Source organism: Trachemys scripta, chromosome 4 (assembly GCF_013100865.1).
Source record: "Trachemys scripta elegans isolate TJP31775 chromosome 4, CAS_Tse_1.0, whole genome shotgun sequence".
NCBI lineage: Eukaryota > Metazoa > Chordata > Testudines > Emydidae > Trachemys > Trachemys scripta.
This window is the reverse complement of record NC_048301.1, coordinates 124,129,951-124,151,171: the sequence shown is the minus strand read 5'-3', so window position 1 is coordinate 124,151,171 and position 21,221 is coordinate 124,129,951. Positions and strand designations below refer to the sequence as shown.

At 42.6% G+C, this 21,221-nt stretch overlaps 1 protein-coding gene across 34 annotated transcripts in view; it reads left to right on the top strand.

Annotated features, from left to right (window-relative positions):
* NFASC (neurofascin) overlaps positions 1-21,221 on the top strand; it is a 187,997-nt gene that overhangs the window by 57,333 nt on the left and 109,443 nt on the right. For 32 of the 34 annotated variants that reach the window (XM_034767198.1, XM_034767196.1, XM_034767197.1 and 29 more), the window contains exon 2: positions 583-669. The exons of the other annotated variants lie outside the window; for them this stretch is intronic. The gene's annotated coding sequence lies outside the window, so the exon portion shown is untranslated. The remainder of the gene's footprint in view (positions 1-582; positions 670-21,221) is intronic. 34 annotated transcript variants of the gene reach the window in all.

Sequence of the window (21,221 nt, the reverse complement as noted above, 5' to 3'; positions counted from 1 at the left end):
AGTCTTCTCAGGAAAAACAATCCAATTGCGCAATTACATAAAAGCTGCCCCAAAATCTCAGATCCCAAGAGGGGAAATATTCCAGAGAAGACTCTTCCACTGACATGCTTAAAAAGCATGATTTTAACCCAAGGCAAAACATCAAATATTTATTCTGGACTTGCACTGATGAAACTGAGAGCAGAAATTGACCTTCTGAAAATTTGCCTTGATGTTTTGCTGTAATGTACAAATGTGACTCTCGTTAAAATGTGATGGCGATCAAGAGGCTAAAGCCAAGCTTTTCACTTGTAACTAGTGATTTTTTTCAAGTGCTTCAGCTTTGTGATGCCTAACCAGAAACACCTTTTAAGGGGTCCTGATTTTGGGGCGGGGGAGCGAGGTGGTCGGGGGTGCTTAGCACCCTCTGAAAATTGGGCCCCTTTAAGGTGTCTCAGTTTGGGCATCGGAAATCACTAGTTAGTTGCTTTTAAAAATCATGGCTTAAAAATTCTAGAGAACTTTTAGAAAACGTATAAAAGGCAATGTACAGATTCTTTACAAATCATTCATTCATTCTGATTTTTGTGTCCCCTACCCCAGCCCCATTTTCCAGAGGCTGGATAATAGTCGCCTGAAATCTTTAAGACAAGCGACAAGTATTTAAGAGACCACGGATACAGTGTTAAGGTAAGACACAGCACCTCGCTTATTTCAATCATAACCAAGTTAGTTTGAATTGAGCTTCATACTGGTTAACAAACTAGAGAAGCTAATCCTGGGCACAAGACTAACTGTGGCTATGGCTGCTGTCCAAACCAAACCTCCCAGTCCTAGTGTGACAGTCAGCACATCTCGGATTGAACCAGGGACTTCCAGGACTAATGCATGAGTTGCTACCGCTAAAGAACAACAGAGGGTCCTGTGGCACCTTTGAGACTAACAGAAGTATTGGGAGCATAAGCTTTCGTGGGTAAGAACCTCACTTCTTCAGATGCAAGTAATGGAAATCTCAAGAGGCAGGTATAAATCAGTGTGGAGATAACGAGGTTAGTTCAATCAGGGAGGGTGAGGTGCTCTGCTAGCAGTTGAGGTGTGAACACCAAGGGAGGAGAAACTGCTTCTGTAGTTGGATAGCCATTCTGTGAATGGCTTTTTACAGATTCAGACTAACACGGCTACCCCTCTGATACAGCTAAAGAGAGACCGTTCAGGGGGATTTGAACAACTCTTATCCTCTGAGGATTGGCACAAACAGGAGGACCTATAACACACACTCACCAATGGCTCACACTAGCTCTCCAAAAAGAAATATGAATCCAGATCTGAATTTTACAGATGATCCCCCAGCGTTATATTAACAGCACAATGAAAACCTCAGATCTTGAACAGCCCAGATCCTGGAGGTGTTCTCGCTTTGCATTTGGATCTAAATTTAGTGACTTGAGCCTCTGTCCAATTAAAGATAATGAAAAATTTGGGGACTAAAGTAATGATTCCAAAGCTACTTTGATTGTCTGTGTGCCTTATTCCCCTCTCCTTCCTGGTTGGTGAAAACAGTACTGAAATAATTGCATTACCTTGGTGAAAAGCGTGTTTAGCTGCTTCCCGAATTCAAGAACAGTCTATAATAACTTAATTAACTTATTCCATCGGCCAAAGAAAAAGCTCAGTAAATCAGTTTAATATTTACCCAGCTTGTTTTCTATCTTAATTAAGCATGTCTGGATCTTTAACAGAAGTGGAAACTCTGGTGCAGAGATCCAAATCTGGGATTGGTCAGCTTTGATGTGGGCAAATACCGAGAATAGACGCATCCCCAGCTAACCTGACTTGAGCTTGTTGTGACTTGGTTGCTTCTACCCAGAGCTGCTGCTGTCCAGACACTAAAACAGAAGAATCAGCAAGCGGCATGCACTCCATGTGTCAGTTTCAGTGTCTGGAAAGCAACATCACCTTCAGGCAGTGGCACAGCAGATCAGATCAGCTTCAGTTGTATCAGAATGCCCTTGGTTGAAATAAATAATCCATCTGGATTAGTCCTTCACTTCTTCGGAAAAAGGTTAATTTCTAGCCCTGCGTTTGAGCCCTACTTATGCTTTATGTGGCATGATTTAAAAAAAAAAGACATTGACAATCCAATCAATGGCATGCTTTGATAGCAAATGTCAGATCCTTTCACCAAAGGACATGGTTGATTCACCAATATTTTAAATTATAAATCACATTTGGATGCTTTTCTAAAATGTATGCTCTCACTGAACCACAGAATATTAAGCATGATGTGGGAATCGCTGGGTAGACATTGGTGGCCTATGTTACACAGAAGGTCAGACTCTATGATCAAAAATGGTTCTTTATTGCTGTGGAATCTGTGGATGAAATCTTGGCCCCATCTGGACTTTCATTGATATCAGTGGGGTCAAGATTTCATCTTATGAGTCTCTGGTCTGATACTCGAGTCACAGCCTGTTTCTTGAATGAAGTGAGAGGATCTGCCCTTGTTGTGATGAATTACTTAAACAATCCTCCCAGCTCATACAAAATAAAGTATAATAATAGCAGAAAAATATTAATAATAAAATGCCATCAAATAATCTTCTATTACTTCAAACCTTAACTAAAAACCTCAGTACCCGTTTGCAGTAGGTGAAATAATTTGAGAGCTCTTTAAACGGCTCTGAAATCCAGCTATCTCTGGGGTGGAATACAGTAATTGTTTAGCAGCTCACAGCAATAGGAGGTGCAGAAGTAAATATCCATTTGAAAGTGCAATTTGGGTTGACACTGTAGCTTCCTGAGATTAAATCTGACTGGGACACAAAGGTTAACACTCCTTCTCCTAAAGACAGTGCTCTGGGATCTTTACTGATCACCTTTCCTGGAAGGTGTAAGTATCAGGGCCGGCTCCAGGGTTTTGGCTGCCCCAAGCAGCCAAACAAATTTAAAAAAAAAAAAAAAAAAGGCGCGATCTGGGGCGGCAATTCGGCTGGAGATCCTTCACTCCGAACAGGAGTGAGGAACCGTCTACCGAATTGCCGCCGAACAGCTGGACGTGCCGCCCCCCCTCCGAAGTGGCCGCCCCAAGCACCTGCTTGGTAAGCTGGTGCCTGGAACCGGCCCTGGTAAGTATAAAGAACAGTGGAATTCAATTAGGCACCAAGTAATTTCCTGGTTTATGAGTAGTCAGGGGAATTTTAACCCCTGGGCATCCACACACTGCAGCTCATGCAATTTTGCTTCATTAACCTTTTCCCTCTGAGCAGAGGGGAAACCTCACTCTGTGTCAGGGCCTGTATATTTGTGACATGTTACATCTTGTCATAGGCTGCTGTGATACAGCCGAGCAGATGCAATTTAACCTACGTGACACCACGTGCAGGAGAATGTAAACACTTCATGCGGCACACAGAGAAGAGCTGACTTTGGTGACAAACTGTCTCCTCATTTGCAGAGAAGCAAAGTATGAAAAGTATGCTAGTATGAAAAGCAGTGTGGCCTGTGGGTGACCCCTTCACGTGATCTGGGAAGTTTGGGAATTTAGGGCTTGTCTAGATGAACAGTTAGACTACAGCAAGCTGGGGTATGAATCTACCCCACACTAGCCTGCCATGGTCTAACTGTCCATGTGGACCCCGGTGATATGCATTAACCATTGGCTAGAACACTTTGAGCTAATCCCATTTCAAAGAGGAACTACATCAAAGCACTCTAACAAATTGTTAACCTGCATCAGCAGGGACTACACCAGTGGTTCTCATCCATTGGTACACAGAGGTCTTCCAGGGGGAACATCAACTCATCCAGATATCTGCCTAGTTTTACAACATGCTTTTTATGTAGCCTTAGCGAAATCAGTACAGGCTAAAATTTCATACAGACAATGACTTGTTTATACTGCTCTGTGTACTATACACTGAAATGTAAATACAATATGTACAGTCCAATTGATTTATTTTATAATTATATGATGAAAATGAGAAAGTCAGCAATTTTTCAGTACTAGTGTGCTGTGACACTTTTTTGTATTTTTCTGTCTGATTTTGTAAGCAAGTCATTTTTAAGTGAGATGAAACTTGGGGTACACAAGACAAATCAGACTCCTGAAAGGGTTACAGTGATCTGGAAAGGTTGAGAGCCACTGATCTCCCCGAACAGCTGGCTAGCGTGCGGTAGATTCACACCCCAGCTTGCTGCAGTCTAATTATTTTGTGTAGACAAGCCCTGAGTCTCAGTTGTAGCCTTGCTGGTGCTGGAGTCTCTCAGGATTGTGGACAGGGAACGTGCAGTGGCATTCTGCCTTGCTGGTTCATATGAACACATGTTGTGTGGGACCCTGTCGGTCACATAGGCGTAAGGATATGGAATGATAATGTTGTGGGCCTTCAGCAAATCACTGAGATCCTGATATTTGGAGGTGATGAGCATTTGCAGTTCCCATTGCTTCGAAACCGAATTGTTCCATTAGGCTGGATTTGGGTGGAGTTTTCTGCATTGGTGGATACGATTTGACAATACTTTCCCTTTCCCTAGCAACTTCCATCTGAGCATTTAATAGCACTTCCTGGATAGGAATGAATTAAGCATCACATAAGACAGGTATTATTCCCAATTTACAGATGGGGAAACTCAGGCAGAGAGAGAGGATGTGACTCAACCCTGGTCACGTAGTGAGTCAGAGTTAGAACTCGGTCTGTGGTTCCCAGTACCGTATGGTTGGTGTACTAAAGCATGTCGCCTCTCTCTGGGTGTTGCTTCTATTGGCTTTGCCTGTGATTATCTGCTGCTTGCTGCAAATCCCACAGGGCCCCCGCGTACCCTCCCTGAGAGGGAAAGTCTATGGAGGGGAGATGAAGTGAACTAGCGTGCGAGTCCAGAAGGAGAAAGTCGGCTTTTCCAAAGCACTCGCTGTGTGAATTGTGTAACAACGGCTGTTCATAGCGATTGCAGTGTGTGATTAGCAATCTGCTAATCACCAGATGACAGATGCTGCTACCTCTGAGGTGGGGCGAACCAGGGGAGCATGCACACAAACATTAACAGCTTTTATGTGGAGGTGATGGGTTTTGGATCCCGCTATTTGCTCCACGTTGTGGGGGAGTTTCCCTTCTATATAGTGCTGATGAAAGGTGCCAGATTGCCAGTCCTGGGGACCAAAGGCCTCTGTCCATCCACAGAGCATGGGCAGCAGCAGAGTAAATTATCTGCATGCTGCCCTGCCTATAAGCCTCAAATGTCTTTAAATGGTCCAAGAAGGGAGCTCTGTCTCCGTGATCTCATCAGTCCTTTGCATCTCTGCTGAGACTGCAACAGTGCAGGGTTGTGGAGGAGCAATTAATGCCAGTTGTGCATGCAATCTTTATGGTGTGGGCTGTCATCTATTGTAAATTGGACTAAGATCCACCAAATTCATTTCATGCAAGGGCCACTGGAAAGTCACAACTTTCAGTCACTATCAAACCAGGGCTGGCTTAGAAATGTTGACCTGAAGGTCAGAGGTTCCAGAGCCTCTCACCAATCCATGGAACCATCTACTCCTCTGTTTTGCTTTTCATAAAAGCTCGATGTACCGCGTATGATGCAGTGTGATAACAGGGCCCGAACGTGGCCCATCAGTGGCGTGTATTCCATCTGCTCTCTGCATGTGCTATGCTGCCCTTTAAGCTCATATCTCCTCAAACTCCCTTTGCAGTACTCCTTTAAAGTTACTCCTCATTCTCCTTAAACAAGATTATAATAATAAACCAGATTACAATGCAGAGTGTGCCCCCTCTAAGTAACAATATAAATAGGCTTGACAGAATTTTTTTTTTTTTTCTGATTTTGACAGTTATCAATGTTTATTTTAAGTGTGTTTTTATTTCTACCTATTTAAATTTTCACACTTGTGCAAAATTATGGGGCATTTTTCCCCTATTTTTATTTATTTACATTTTCACCATTGTGGGAAATTATGGGGGTCAGACAATGAGGAGATCAAGCAATAATTATATAAAGACAGACTTGAGGGGAGGGATAGCTCAGTGCTTTGAGCATTGGCCTGCTAAACCCAGGGTTGTGAGTTCAATCCTTGAGGGGGCCACTTAGGGATCTGGGGCAAAATCAGTACTTGGTCCTGCTAGCGAAGGCAGGGGGCTGGACTCGATGACCTTTCAAGGTCCCTTCCAGTTCTAGGAGATAGGATATCTCCATTTATTTATTTATTTATTTATTTATTTGACAGTCAAAAAGTTAAAGCTTTATAACTATTAAAACACAAATTGTCAACATCACATGTCAAAATAGACAAAATAAATATCCTTAATAAGTTCTCAAGCAGCTTTTTTACTTTCTTTGCCTATAAATTTTGATGATTATCAATGGAAATATTTTTTGTTGGTTTGTGTGTGTACAAGGAAATCAACATTTACCAATAACAATCTCATCCTTCTAAGCCTAACTATAAAGAAGAGCCCTAGACATCCCCGAATTGTCAAAAGACCATCTTGGTTGATTTCATTTCAAATGAAGGTTGAGTGCCCCAACCCATCTGCCTTAAATGCAACATTTATTGTCATTGAAAGGAAACCGGCATAAACCGTATTCTGTGACACACTTAATGGAACAAAAAGGAACTTCCATGAATGATTTTTCTCACCACTTTCGAATCCCATTGATGAAAGGAGGAGATGTCAAACAAGCATATAGGGAGAGGCTTTGTCCACCAAGGGTGGGAAATGGAGTTTGGTTTGCTCATTAGCAGAGCTGTTTCAACAAGGTGCCCCTGCTGCTACAGGAAATTGCCCTACAAATCTGCTGATCAACTGTCAAATTGAGAATTCCCAGCAGCTACTGTGCTTTCATAACTACGAAGCATTGGGTTTTTCTTGTTAGCATCATTCAGTCAATGAAGTCCAAATCATCTCTCTCCACAGAATGTTTTCAGGTGTTAAGTCAAGTTCTGCTGTTGGTAACAGAGCTATAAAGCTAGAGTAATTCCTTCTGTTGATGATCTTATGGTTAAGGCACTGGACTGCTACTCAGGAACTACGCTGAGATCACCTATCAATGCCACATTGCTTGTGTGGCCAGTGGCAAGTCACTTAACCTCGCTGTGCCGGGGTTCCCTGTGACAGACTGATGATATCCTGAATGAGCTTTATTGAATTAAGTTTAGCATCTTTGGAGTTGATTGTATTACAAATACAAATGTGTAGGGGCTATTGTGAGGTTGCATGGAACTTCTTTAGCAGGAAGACAAGATAAATGCTATCTCTGGAAGGCATTAGGAAATTCAGTGGTCTTTTTGGAACAATATATCTGAAGTGGGATTTCCTTGGAAGTATCTTGAGGTGAGGGGAATGCAAATTCTTCCCCTCTGCAGACAACCTTTTGAAGATACACCCTGGGAGGAGAGACCCATCGTATGCTAAATACCTGCTGCTGGGAATTCCAGATTCAAGACCCCTGATCTGTATAAAAGGGTGGACTAAACTTGTCATGTGTGTGCTTGTTCTGAGCTGAAGCTGTGATGAATTTGTAACCACGAGGAAACCCCTATGGTGGGGTGTTGAAAGACTGCTCCTGCCAGAGCCCATGTTAGAGTTGGGGTGAACTCTGGTAAGCTTATTAGAATTTGTGTAGGTTCTGTTGTTGTTTTTCAGTGTGTTTTTTCTGTAGTGCTTTTTACCTTAAGAATGAAGTAGGCTTGTTTAAAGAAAGCTATAACGTACATCTGTAACCATCATTCATGTCAGTCTGTGAAGTGAAGCAAGCAGGTCTGTTTAGGCAGGTTGTCTTTGCTGGGAAATGCACAGTGAAGGCAGGGAACTGCTCAGGCTGGGAATATCTAGGTAAGAAGTGGGAGAGGCGAAATGCAATGGCTGGGGGAAGTCAAGAGTGGGTGTCCTTGTTGAACCACTCAGAGAAAATACAGGCGCAGGTGTCCTGAACTGTGACATTCCTCCTTTGTAAAACGGGGGCAGCAGTACACTCTGTCTCAGAGGGGTGGTATGAGGGTAAATCCATTAATGTTTGTGACGTGCTCAGATGTGACAATGGTGAATAAGTACCTAGACAAAGAGACCATAAGTGGAGTTGCCCCATGCTATAGTGCAGGGGTCAGCAACCTTTCAGAAGTGGGGTGCCGAGTCTTCGTTTATTCACTCTAATTTAAGGTTTCGCGTGCCAGTAATACATTTTAACATATTTAGAAGGTCTCTTTCTATAAGTCTATAATATATAAGTAAACTATTGTTGTATGTAAAGTAAGTAAAGTTTCTAAAATGTTTAAGAAGCTTCATTTAAAGTTAAATTAAAATGCAGAGCCCCCCGGACCGGTGGCCAGGACCAGGCAGCATGTGCGCCACTGAAAATCAGCTCGCGTGCCGAAGGCGGCACACGTGCCATAGGTTGCCTACTCCTGTGATTCAGAGACTTGTAAGGAAATCAATTACATTATAAAACTGTCACCTTAACTATCAGACTTGTGTAACAAGGCTGATAAATTCCAAAGCTGTGAGCTACAACCATTGCCTTGAGTATCAGCAAGTTAGATTATTCAGATCCTCCTGCCTTTTTTTAAATAGTAGTAGTAGTAATCATAATCAAAAGCTGTGTGCGTTTGTGTGCAAATCTCACAGTTGCAAACCTCAGTTATAACTTTAGTCAATCAGCTGATTCATATTGACTTCCAACATTTTGCCCTGTATCGCAATCTCTGGGTCCTGGCTGCTTCTTCATACCAGTTAATTTGCTGGGTGAAGGGACCTACTTCTAGTGGTAGCCTCACACTTGGTATCAAAGACTTTTTATACATACAGCTCACAGGGCATGAGCTACTTGTAATCCCCCCAGTGGATATGCATGCATGCCACAGGGATGCTAAAAAGGGTGAGATCGAGAAGAGAGTGCAATGTACTGCGAAATAACATAGAGAAGTGATGTGAGGAACCAATGGCCCTGAGAAACAGCTTCTGTTTCTCTGTGCCTTTCTTACGGGGGCAGGTTGGAAACTGAGTGGGAGGGGCTATTGGTTTTAATACAAAATTGATCTATCTTGGGTTTTCTATAAGGCCTAAAACTGTGGTGTTTAAACTGCCTGCTTTCTATATCAAGAGGAGTGTTTCGAGGTGAATGAGAGAGGTTATCTTGACTTCCCCTCCGTGACAGTGCAAGTATTGGTTTGTGAAAAGTACAAACTTGTGAGCAGATATCCAGAGAGTTCAAATGAGCTGAGACCAGTCAAATCTTAGCTGCTTTAAATGGCACTTCTCCTCTGCTGAAGTGTTTGTGTGTTAGTCCTCTGGTTCTAAAAGCATTTCTCTGATCATGAGAGCTAGCGTTCTTTCTGATTGCAGGCATTCACCCTTTGAAATGCACTGAGATCCTGATGCACACTTCTTTAGTGACAGAACCCTTATTTGCTACCTTTGCACGCCTCCCCCTTTTTTGTGTCCTGCTTTTGCTCAACAAACGGGAAGGGGGAGCGGAAGCAAAAGAGAGAACAAATTAAGATAGCTGAGTTGGTGTGTGGCCTGTGAGTGGAAAATGCCAGGATGCCCAGAGTAGCCCCAGATTTGGCATCATGGCTTGGACTTAGTGTTGACTGCGATCTCTGCCTCTCCGTGTGCTACTTTATCGTTGCAACAGAACAAACTGATTTTATAAAACAAAGCCCCACTCAGATTTAAGCAATTCTGAAACTACGTCTCATACCTAGTACACATTACTATGTTTCGTGATTGGGTCTCACATGATCTAAATCTGCATAGCTCCATTGCCTTCAGTGGAACTACGTGGATTTATACCAGCTGAAGATTTGGCCCAATAATAAGAGTAGCAGTGTTAACAAGACAATACCAATAATTATTCCGCAGGCATTCTCTTTATCCCAGGGCACATTGGCAAAACTAGTTTGAATTGCAAGCACAAGGTAAAAGGACAGGAAATTTTATAGAGGACAAGGGGGACAGAGTATGGAATGGGAGAAGAATTTTTTTTTCTCTTGCTAGCAGACAGGAGGACTGTTAGAATTGGGTTACAATCAAAACTCCAAACATCAGCCTTTATATTGCCAAGCATTTTGAGATGATCCGTAGAAGAGGCCTGATTCCTGCAATGTGCTGAGCACCCTCAGCTCTTGTTAACTTTGCTGGGGGATGAAAATGCTCCACACCGCCATTGGATTGTATCCACTCTTTTACTTATGGAATCATGCTGTGTGTGGAAAAAAGAATTGGCTGAGACGAGGACGTGAAGCCATTAGAAAAGAATGACCATAGCAGACAAAGCATAGGCTAGAGAGTTGGAATGGAAACTGGTAGCCCCCAGCTCGGGTCCTGACATCTTCTGTGACCTTGGACAAGTCATGAAACCCATCAGTGCCTCAGTTTCCCCACTTTATGAAATTATCATGGTACCTATGGCAATTGACATTCTAAAAGCCCACAGAATTCCATGCCCTTAAGGAAGAGTCCTGTAGAATGTATTAAAAAATGACCTTTCTGTAGAGCTCTCTAGAAGAGTTATCATTCTCTATGCTGTTCTTTTAAAGCCTCTAAAAAAGATGTAATTTTCTGTTCTGGGGTATATTTTTAGAGTTATATTATAGGTATATTCCATATCCTGGTACTTAACCATAAGGCTTATGTCATATTCCAAATATAGGAAGAAACTGTGGTATCTAGCATACCACTGCATGCAAACTGTTGCCTTTTTAATGGTGACCACTGCACCTATCTCAAGGGTGGTTTGTACGGCTATATTAGCCGATGTTCCTAGAACCCTCTGATCTTCTCAGGCGGGAAGGAAAGGGTGGAGTGTCACCCATGGTAAAGCTTGTGTAACTCCGAGGTACAAGGCAAGCTAGGAGTCCCTTGATGGCAAATCCCAGCTCTGACAGTCCAGAAAGCTAAATGCATCATCGTCTGCCTCATGTCCAAACAAATCCCAGCATCCTCCTGAAGTGGCAGTGGGAATGGATACGGAGCTAATGGATGGAGTCACTGGTGAATGGAGATGAAACATTTTAGAATAGCATGAACTGTGACACCCCCCAAAAAAACCTGTTTCCTTGACCCCTTGATCTGTGTGGATTCCCTGATTGACAGCTGCAGCATATGGGTTCCTGCAGGAGGCTTCCCACACTGGCAGAACAACGAAACAGATGGACAGCCTTACAGGAGGGCTGAACAATAGCTGTCAGTGGGAGAGAGAGGGCTGCTGTATACCGAGGTTCAACGCTCCAGCCATTGATTACAGCTCCACAGCATTGCAGATGGACTGCATCAGGCTGCTTCAGGCCCCTTTGCTGAGACTAACCCATTGGGGGAGACAAGATATGGAGGAGAAGGGGAGGGGAGACAATGAGGGAAGAAGAGATGAGAGCTGTGATATGAAATTTTAATGAGGAGTTAATTGCCAATTTCTCTTAGCAGGCCAGCATGCTGGTACAGCATCTGGGTGCAAAACTATAGGGTGTTGAAATCCCTATAACTCCAATATGGTTGGGATGGACAGTATTTTTTTTTATCCCATGTAAGTTTTGTCTTGCAGACTTTTTTCCTAACTTTACTCTAGCTTTTGGTGCCCAGCGAGTGCCCTAACCCCTAGGCCATTCTCTGTCAAGTGCAGTTTGCTCAGCTTGGACACTAAGGGTTCCCCAACGGCTCTTCCTAAAAGTGGGGATTATCCCCAGTACCACTGGCCAAAAATTACACCCCTGCACTGTTGTGCTGTGTGCCAGTTGCTGGTTGCTTTCCACCCTAGCATGTGTGGTACATAGCACATTGGATCCCACCTGATTGAGGCTTCTAGGTGCTATAGCAATATAAATAGTTAATAATAATAATGGATATAATCTGCAAAATGCTTTGGGATTAAAGGTGCCCTACAGATATGAGCCTAAACTGTAACATTTGGGTTCAAATCTGAACCTTGCAAAACTTGGGTGAGTTTGGAGCCGGCAGTTAGGTTTGACCCATTGTAGTGATCAGGCCCAGCCATAGAGATTGGATCCAAACATCTTCAGAAATTTCTTTTTTGAGAGAAGGTCGTTTGGGGTCTCTGGTTTGGGGCTCATCCCCCCCTTATAAGATGTAGGGAATAGGATTGTCAGGGGTGCTAGATCTTCCAAAGTTTTAAACTATGAAACGGGCTTCCCGTTGCAAACCTGTCTTTCATACCCACCCGCTCCCTAATGCTGGGCAGGGAGAAAGAGTGTTAGAGTTGCTAAAGGGATTGTGTAATGAAAGAAGAGAAATTACCTGGCTTTTGTCTGGGTTTGTCTGTGACAATCACTGGGTTCTGAAGAACAATTGTGAAAGCTGAAAGCAACTTCAGAAACAAGTACAAAGGGCTCCTCTCTCCTTTCTGAATACAGAGGACAGAAAATGCTGCCCTTCCTTAGGGTTTCAGATAGCTGCTGTCTGGAGGACGGGGTACTCTCCGCTCCAATGAGACCTACAGGATAAAAGTTTCAAAAGATCCTATCCTTTCCCCTTCCCCCATATCTACTATGTACTGTGCAACAAATGTTTTAATTGGCTTCTTAAAAATGCTTGTAGGGATTTACATGTGCAGAAATAATTGGTGTGCGTGTGTGTATTACATATTGTGGAGGGTGGTGTATGTAGTATAGCTATTAAAGAAAACAGAGTGTGTCTGTGTACATATATAATATAACGAAGGATCTTATTTTGCCATCTTAAGCCTCAATCCTGCAAATTGTTCCAGGGAAGCAGTGCTCACATGGAACAGCTCACGGGATCGGGGCCCTAGCAATCATCTTACATGCAAGTGATGGCTTTTAACGCAAGTGACAACAGGTCCTGTTATTGCCAAACAAAAGGAGAGGGCAGATTTACAATCCTGAAATCAGCCACCTGGAAACCCAGCTAACATATTACATGGAGGGAGTGAGAGGGAATGGGAATAAAGCAGGAGAGGAAGAGAGACCCCAGAAAGTGATTTTTTTCTCTCTAGTTTTCATTAGGAAATTACTTTTAAAAAAAACAAAAACAAAACAAAAAACCACATCAATTTACTCTGCATAAAACTTAATGTTTTTTCTCATTTTAAAAGTGATGCCAATGCACAGTTCTGTAATTGTCACTTTTAATTACGTGAATGAAGCCCATAAAATGATACGGTAAGTGTCTTCTTGGGAACATTAGTAACAGGAGTTTTTCTAATTGCCATGAAGAATGTCCTGGTGGATCCGATGAGTTGATTTAAAAGCAGTTCTCCACCGTGGGGTATTTTATTTATTTAACTTTATCATGGGATGATTTTTCCCTTATTTTCAGTTGTTGCTTTTTTTGTTTGTTTTTCTGTTCCACATCGAGGGCCCAGTCCTGCAAAGAGCTGTGCATCCTTTGCAGCCAATGACTCCATTGGGAGTTCAGGATCAGTATTTTGCTCAGGCTACCAGGAAGGAATATGTTTTCATTAGAACTCACTAAGGCCCGGTTTCCGTAAAGCACTTAAGCACATGCTTAACTTGATGTGAGTGGGTCCATTTTTGTTCAATGGAACTGCTCAGGTGCTTAAAGCTAAGTATCTGCTTAAGTGCTTTGAGACTCAATCCTGTTCTCATTGAAGCCAGTGGTAAAACTCAATAAGAGTTCATTGGGGCTGAAACAAGCCCTTGCTAAATAGGGATGAGAACTACTTCTGGCCTGGGCTTTGCTGAATCTGGATGAAAGGCCATGTTCCAAAAAGAGATGGGCCTGAATTAAACCCCTAAGATCCAGGATGTTCTAATCCTGGGACTGGTTGGAACCAAATCTGGATCTAGACTTTACAGCTTGGACCCAGCACTGATTCTCACTCATGTTTGCAGCAAGGGGAGACATTTTCACATGCAATGCACCTTTCGTTGTTGCTCAGCCACTGACGGTGTGCCTGCTTCGAACGGTTAATGTCTGACCCGAGGGATGGGCATGAGCAGCCTGGCTGGAAAAGTAATGACCTATTTGAGTAGCATGTGGTTCATGTTCTATTAATGATCAGAGCGAGTCCTAACCCTTCAGCTCTTTCTGCTGCTTTAACTAGCCAATGATAGTTAAACATTCCCCTCCCATCTCTCTTGTCTCTGCTTGAATAGAAGCTAGCTAGGAAACTTGCGCACACAGAGCAGATGGAAGTCTCAGGTTGCGAGGGCAGGGGAGGGGGGCAAGGCAGAATGGGGGCAGATGCATGAAGAAAGGGATGCAAGGTTTTCTAACTCAGCTGGCCAGAGACAGAGGAAAGAATAGATTCCTGTCATCTTGAGGCAGGCTGGCCAAGGGTAGAACGTACAAACAGCAGGTCTTTTTCTTCACATACATGTGTATTTAATACAGAATCGAAGGCTCTAATCTTCTACAGTTATCCTTTTAGTTTTCCTAGGCTGGGTGAGTGGACTGCTGCCTCTGAAATTAAATGGTGTCCTTGAATAACCTGTCTGAGGGGAAAAAAACGAGGAGTACTTGTGGCATTCCTCATTTTATTTTGCTGATACAGACTAACACGGCTACCACTCTGAAACCTGTCTGAGAAAGTGAAGGGCAGGAACCTGCAGTCAAATACCTAGAACTGTAATTCATTTAGGAAGATCACGTGTGATGAAAGTGCTCTAGTTACACAGCTCTGCGGGGGAGGAGGAGGAATTAAAGCTTGATTTTTTTCATTACTTTGTTACACTGAGAGAGTTTAAAAGTTGCCTAGACTTATTTCTCCTTCACTACTAACTTGAGTTGTTTGCAGACATTCTGCTCAGTTTTGATCATTGGTATATAAATATTGTCTTTACCAAAGAAGATGAAACTTGAGAGCTTGTGAAACCGTTAGGAAAAGGTGCACACTCTGAAATGAATTATAACAGTAAATGGGTTTGAAGTGTTGTTTCTGTGTCATTTAATTAACTAACAGATTTTTACTAATAAAGAACTTTTACCCAGTCTTGAGACTCTGAGCTCCCCTAGGCAAAGACCGTCTTTGCATAAAGCGCATTTTCAACTTAGTGGTATCACCTAGATGCCCACCAGGTGTAGCTCCATTGTGCTAGGTGCTGTACAAACATGTAGCAAATGACAATTGCTGCCTAGAGGTGCTTACATTGTTAGTACTTATCCAATAGCAAATACTAAGCAAGGGGATCTTTCCTCTTTGATGCATGTGCATATCAAGAGGTGAATAGACTCCTAAAATAATGGGCTAAACCTAAAGAGGTTGCACCTGCAACTCTCACTAACCTTGGGTCAATACGTCAGGGAATTGTGTTTATTTCCATGTGGAGCCAAGTGAATTGTATTTGTCAGATACTGTATTGGATGAACATTGTGATGGTTTTTGGACAGTTCTGTTCGTTTGTCCAGCTCGTTTTCCTTACAGTAACTGACTTTTTAAAACCAACTTATTTTACCCACTTACTTAAAAAAAAAAAAAATACTAATTATGGCTATTTTTGTACATTGCAATCCACTGGTACACAGCTTTTGTTACTATAATGTCTGCTGCTTGCATGAAGTTTACTTTTAGACAGTATTTTTTGTACATCAGGACTTGAATCACGTGGACATGTGAAATGTATTAATTTCGGGCTTAAATATAACTGTATTCCTGGTTGCAGTGGTATATGTGGACCAGTACTTTCCTGCATTAAATATTTTCCAGAAAAAGAATAATGGGCTATATTTTTAGCTTGGGAAAGTGAACGTTCCTTGCTTGCAAATGCAATTTCCGCATGCTAAATGCACTGAATAACTGCACCTCTACCTGATCTGCACTTACAATCAGTTGATTAGAGGAGCCATTTTTTATATTTGTACCCACAACAGAACTGTGCATACTTTTTTTTTTTTGCAAATAACACACTTTCAAATGCAAAGCCACCCTCCTGGAAACACTTTTTATAAACCACTTATGCCAATGTTTAAGGTATTCAATCCCTGCACTGGATACAGTGCAAGGTTGCACTGAAGTCAGCCAAGTTCTTTTCCTTACAATGACACGGATTGTGAAACAAGGTGGGTGAGGAAATATCTTTTATTGGACCAACTTCTGTTGGTGAGAGATGCAAGCTTTTGAGCTTACACAGTGCTCTTCTTCGGCTTATTGTGTCACTGGGGGAGTCATTTGACCTCTCGTTGCATCAGTATCCCTATCTGTGTAATAGGTAGGTTAATATATACCTCACCTGGGTATTCTGAGAATTCTTTGTTTGTAAACACTTCAAAATGTTCAGATAATCTATAAGTGCAAACTATTGTCTAGAAAAGGGAAGATTTACTTGGCCTAGAAGAAAGCACACATGGATGCACAAAATCACTCCTCTGCCTTTTACAATAGGGTGGAATACCTACAATGCCATGTTAGGATCCACTCACTGTCCGTTTATTTTGTGATGCAAAATATACTGTGGATGATAGGAAAGCTCCTCCTTGATCCCATGTATGCTGCCCAACAGATTTGTCATGACTGCTGCACAAGATTAAAAAGTGTGGTTAATTTTGCTATGGGAAATGTTATTTCTGCTTTAAACCCTGTTGTCTGTCTACCCGTAATGTGCACCTGCCTCTGTAGAATGATAATAGTTTCCATTGTTTGTATTCTCCTGGAACAGGAACATAGTCGCCCGATCTTGTGTGTCACAACTATCTCCATGTGTCCGTCTACTTTAATCTTTTACCACCTCCTTTCCCTGGGCAAACATTGTTAGGTTTTCAATAGCTCAATCTGCAAGATGTAGATAGGCATGCAGATTTCAGAGGGTCTAAAGTAGACATGTGTGAATCTGAGTCTATCGATAGGGGCCATTTCTGGTTTTAAATAGGACCTAGGAAGATTTCTTTTTTAAATGGTTAAAAAAAGTTGCTGTCAAATTTTTTACATATTTTACAAATTGCCCCTTTATCCAAAACCTTTTCAGTTTTGATAATTGAAGTTATTAAACATTTACTCTAATTTTCTCAATGTATGTCCCTTAATCCCTCCGGCGTTTCTCTCAGATCAGAGAGTGAGCATAACACTTCTGTTCCAATCAGTTTCTCTGTCGAGCTCTCGTTCACTAGTGCCATGCTGCAATATCCAAATTGCTGGAAAACTGTTGTTTGTTTTGGAATTACCTTTTCCCCTAAATTAATGGAAAAATTGGGGATTGGGATTCCTAGAGATTTATTCTGACATAATTTAAACTTGAAGCCACACTTGATTGGAATGCCTCGTTAACAAATATTTTTAATTAAATCACTTTTTTTGTGTTTCAGAGGAGTAGTTATAGGAAAGTTATGAGTAAGCAGCTAGGCACACACATTATACCTAAGGTTATACAGGTAAGTAAAGAATGCAAAAAGGAATGAACACAAAGATGGTCCCTGTGCATTATGATATTTGGTACAAAAAATCATTAGTAAAAAATACGTATGTGTTGTGGGCAGGAGTAAATGTACTCTGTTTGTAATGGTCTCTTTTTAATCATGCATAATTGAATTCCTATTTAGGTGTGTTGCATGATGGTAATAAACAATATGCAATCTTAATGCTAGGATGCATCTTCAGTGGGAGGCATAAAACATCATGCATCACAATGAAATGCCCATCCACTACTTTTTCCTGTGTTATCACCTGGCCTGCACTTTCTTTCCGTACTTTTACTGGCCAACTGTACCCACTGTTTGCAATTGCCTTTCCCCTCTTTCTCTAATGGTGATCCGGAGGTGGCTGCTGCTTTGGGTGATAAAAGGGCTGCATGCTTCTTGTGCAGTGAAGGATGAGAAGTTCATGCAAAACTGGCACAAATATACAATGGATAAATAGGCCCTTTAAGTAGAAGGAAGATTCAAATGGGGGAGGGGTGGGGAAGAGCAGGAGCAAAAGGTGGTGGTGGAAGAACGTCACCCTGTTGTGGCATGACCTGGAATGTAACCTGGGAAATCCAAGCATGATTGGTGGGATTAATCAGTCGTACATGAGCTGTTGCAATATGTGAAGCCCAATGCTGGAGCTTTGCAAATAAAACAGTGATGATCTGTGTGTGTACAGTACTCAGAAAGAAATGCCATGAAGCTCTCTCGTGGAATCTGTGAATCTGAGGTTGGGAGGTAGAGGGGAAGGAGCTTAATGTCTAGTATTATTCACACTGAAGTCAGTGGTAAATTTCCCTTTGACTGCAACAAGGGAAGGATCAAGCATTTTTAGGATGCTCATAGGAATTACATTGTACCCCTTCCCCCCCAACTGTACATTGCACTGAAAAGTCATGGGGAAGGGTTGCTATTGTTTTAAATGCACTTGGATGGTAAATTTCAGGTTTCAGAGTAGCAGCCGTGTTAGTCTGTATCCGCAAAAAGAACAGGAGTACTTGTGGCACCTTAGAGACTAACAAATTTATTAGAGCATAAGCTTTCGTGGGCTACAGCCCACTTCTTTGGATGCATTCTTTGGATGGTAAAGGCAGCTTTTCATTTGGAAAGAGTTCTGGAGTGAGGACTGTGGCAGATTGTGATATTCTGGGCTATATTCTCCAATCTGGATTGAACAGTTTGTGACAGTCAATGCTGCAGTGTGTCCCACTTTCTGGGGAGGAAAACATAGCACCAACCAGTCTGAGACATGCACTTGTTTTGAACTCTGGAAGAGTATTTGAGGAAATGTAAAAAAAATAAATGTTCCATCTCGTTGTTCGTTTTCTAGTTGGGTTGGAGAAGTGGTGTTGTGATACGGATGATGCTGGAGTCAGAGCTATGCTTCAGTAGGTTAGATTCCTGTTTAATGGAATCAAAACGTTGCAAGAGCAGCTGATGTCATCAGATTTCTGCAGTCTTAAGCCAAGATCTCACAAATAGCAGATGGGATGTTTGGCCTAGTCTAATCTGGAACCAGAGATACAGAGTCTGGCTGCCTGGACCATGTGCTGGCTTCCAAGATTTGGCCTAAGGGCTTAACACTTGAGAGGGTGTAAGGCCACCCTACAGTGGAAATGACAGGAATTCCCATCCCAAGCATGCCTCCTGCAATGGGGGACAATTGCTGAATTTTATGGGTCCTGGTTTTGCAAATGTAGCTTGGGTGGTGTCATGACCAGGATACCAGCCAACATGGCCACCCCTGGGGAAAAAAAGACTAATAGATTTAAGGTTTGTGGACTTGCCCAGCTTTTTTGATGGGAGCCAAACCCTTTTAGTTTCACAGTGCAGTAATGCTTCATAGTGATGTATCATGCAATGTTGTGACCTAAAGGTTTAGTGTCATGGCATGGCACGGGTTTATATTTTTGGTCCGGTAACAAAGGTTAAAAAGCTCTAGGACGGAACTGAATGCAAAGAGGAGGAAGAGCTCATACTTCCTTGCCTTAAGAGTAGTGATTTACATGCCAGAGCCCCATTCTCAATTAATTTCCAGCACAGCAATGTAATTGGGATGTTTCAAAAGTCTCTTGTTTAAAATTTCAACCCATAGATTCCTTGAGTCACTCATTGAGGTGGATTTGAAACATAGTTACATGGCCAATAGCATCTCCATGCGTGCGGGTGTGTGCTTGTGTGCGCGTGTACGCCTGAATGTAACTCCATTCCTTTGCATTAGTGACATTCTCTCCACACTTTCTGTCCCAGTGAGAGGAAAGGTTGTGACAATGTGGGCTGTGTTCTGCTCTGACATATAGCCGTGGGCATGCAGCAGCACTGTGTGTCCTGAACAACCCACCCACACGCACAAGCACAGCAGCAGAGGTTTCAAGATGCACGGTGAGTCATGCCCACATACCTCGGCTAACAATGGGGCTCTCAGGGATCGTGGCTTTAATGCAGGTTTTGTGAATGTGGGGATAATTTTGGTGGCGTTTGCTTATTCGCTGAGTGTTCCTGGAAGTGCTCGATGAATAGCTCTGGCAATGCTGTGCCGCCTTGTTCCACGCAGTTCTCCGCATGTCGCTCGATCCAGATGTGCAGTAACTTTTGCTGTACTTCAGTGCTCTGACAACACACCACTGTCATCCTTACTCCGAACACACCCCCTGGCACCTCTTACCCCTCCCCACGCCGACATAATTCTACCCATGCATCTCAGTCCAGAACTGTCACATAATTTGCTGGCTTCAGTGTACGATGGAAGTCCTGCACTGGTGCCATTTCTGACCCTGTCCTATAATGACTCTTTATTTCTAGCTAGAGCTAGATCAGAAAATCCCGAGAATGAGTTGAAAAAGATCAAAACTAAACAGCAAAACAAAATAAAAAACCTTTAACAATCTATAATCTGATTGGTGGAGTTGGGACACAGAGGGGACTTACTGGTGTAGGCAGAGCGGCAGGCAGAGAACAGGGTTGCAATGCCCATAATGGAATCAGAACACTGGCCAGAGGGACGCAAAATTGCCAGCCCCAAATGTTCCAAAACCATAAATCCAGCTCCCCAAAATCACGAGTCTGGCTTAAAAGCCATGAGATCTAAATAATAATTTGAGGGGAGGGGGTGTTTTTGCCTTCTGATTTCTGAGTCTGTAGCGTTCATAGTCTTTGTGCTTGCAAAGCAAAGCTTGAGAAATATCAATTCTTTTTACTTTTTAAATGTAAGCAGAGATTCTCATCATCATAGGACTCCGAGAGCTGAAGCTTTAAGAAAACCACCAAATATGTGGAGACTTGTGAAAAACTTGGGCACACTAGCAATAGCGAAGGTGGAAGAGAGGAATACAGGATCTGTACTTGCCTTTATAAGCGTCAGATACCCAGATACACAGCAACTATGTGCTGAAAATTTAGGTGATGACCCTGCAACTGGATCTGCCTTTACCCGAAGTCAGTCGGGCTCCGCATAGTTGCGGGTTATGAACCCAAGGAGAGCAGTTTGCAGGATTGGGACATTAAAATCTTCAATGCATCTGCCGCAGGAGCAACCTAACAAATCCATAAGAAGTGTCTTACTGAAAATCCCTGGCTCTTACCTAGTGCTTTCAATCAGTAGATCTTGCTCGAAGCCCTTTATAAAGGAGGTCATTATCGTTATCCCCATTGTGTAGAGGTGGAGACTGAGGCACAGGGAGGGGGAAGTGATTTACTGAAGGTTCCCCAGCAAGCCAGTAGCAGAGCGGGAAATAGAATCCAGTTTTCCCGAGTCCTAGTTCAGGGTTGTTGCCATTCAACCACACTGCCTTGAATTTACCAGAGGTGGGAGTATATGCAACGTTTAATGGGCCGTACATAGCTGATGTATCACCATTGACAGCAATGGAGTTACACCAGGAATGGATTGGCACCAGTATGCTTGTCATACTTGGAAAA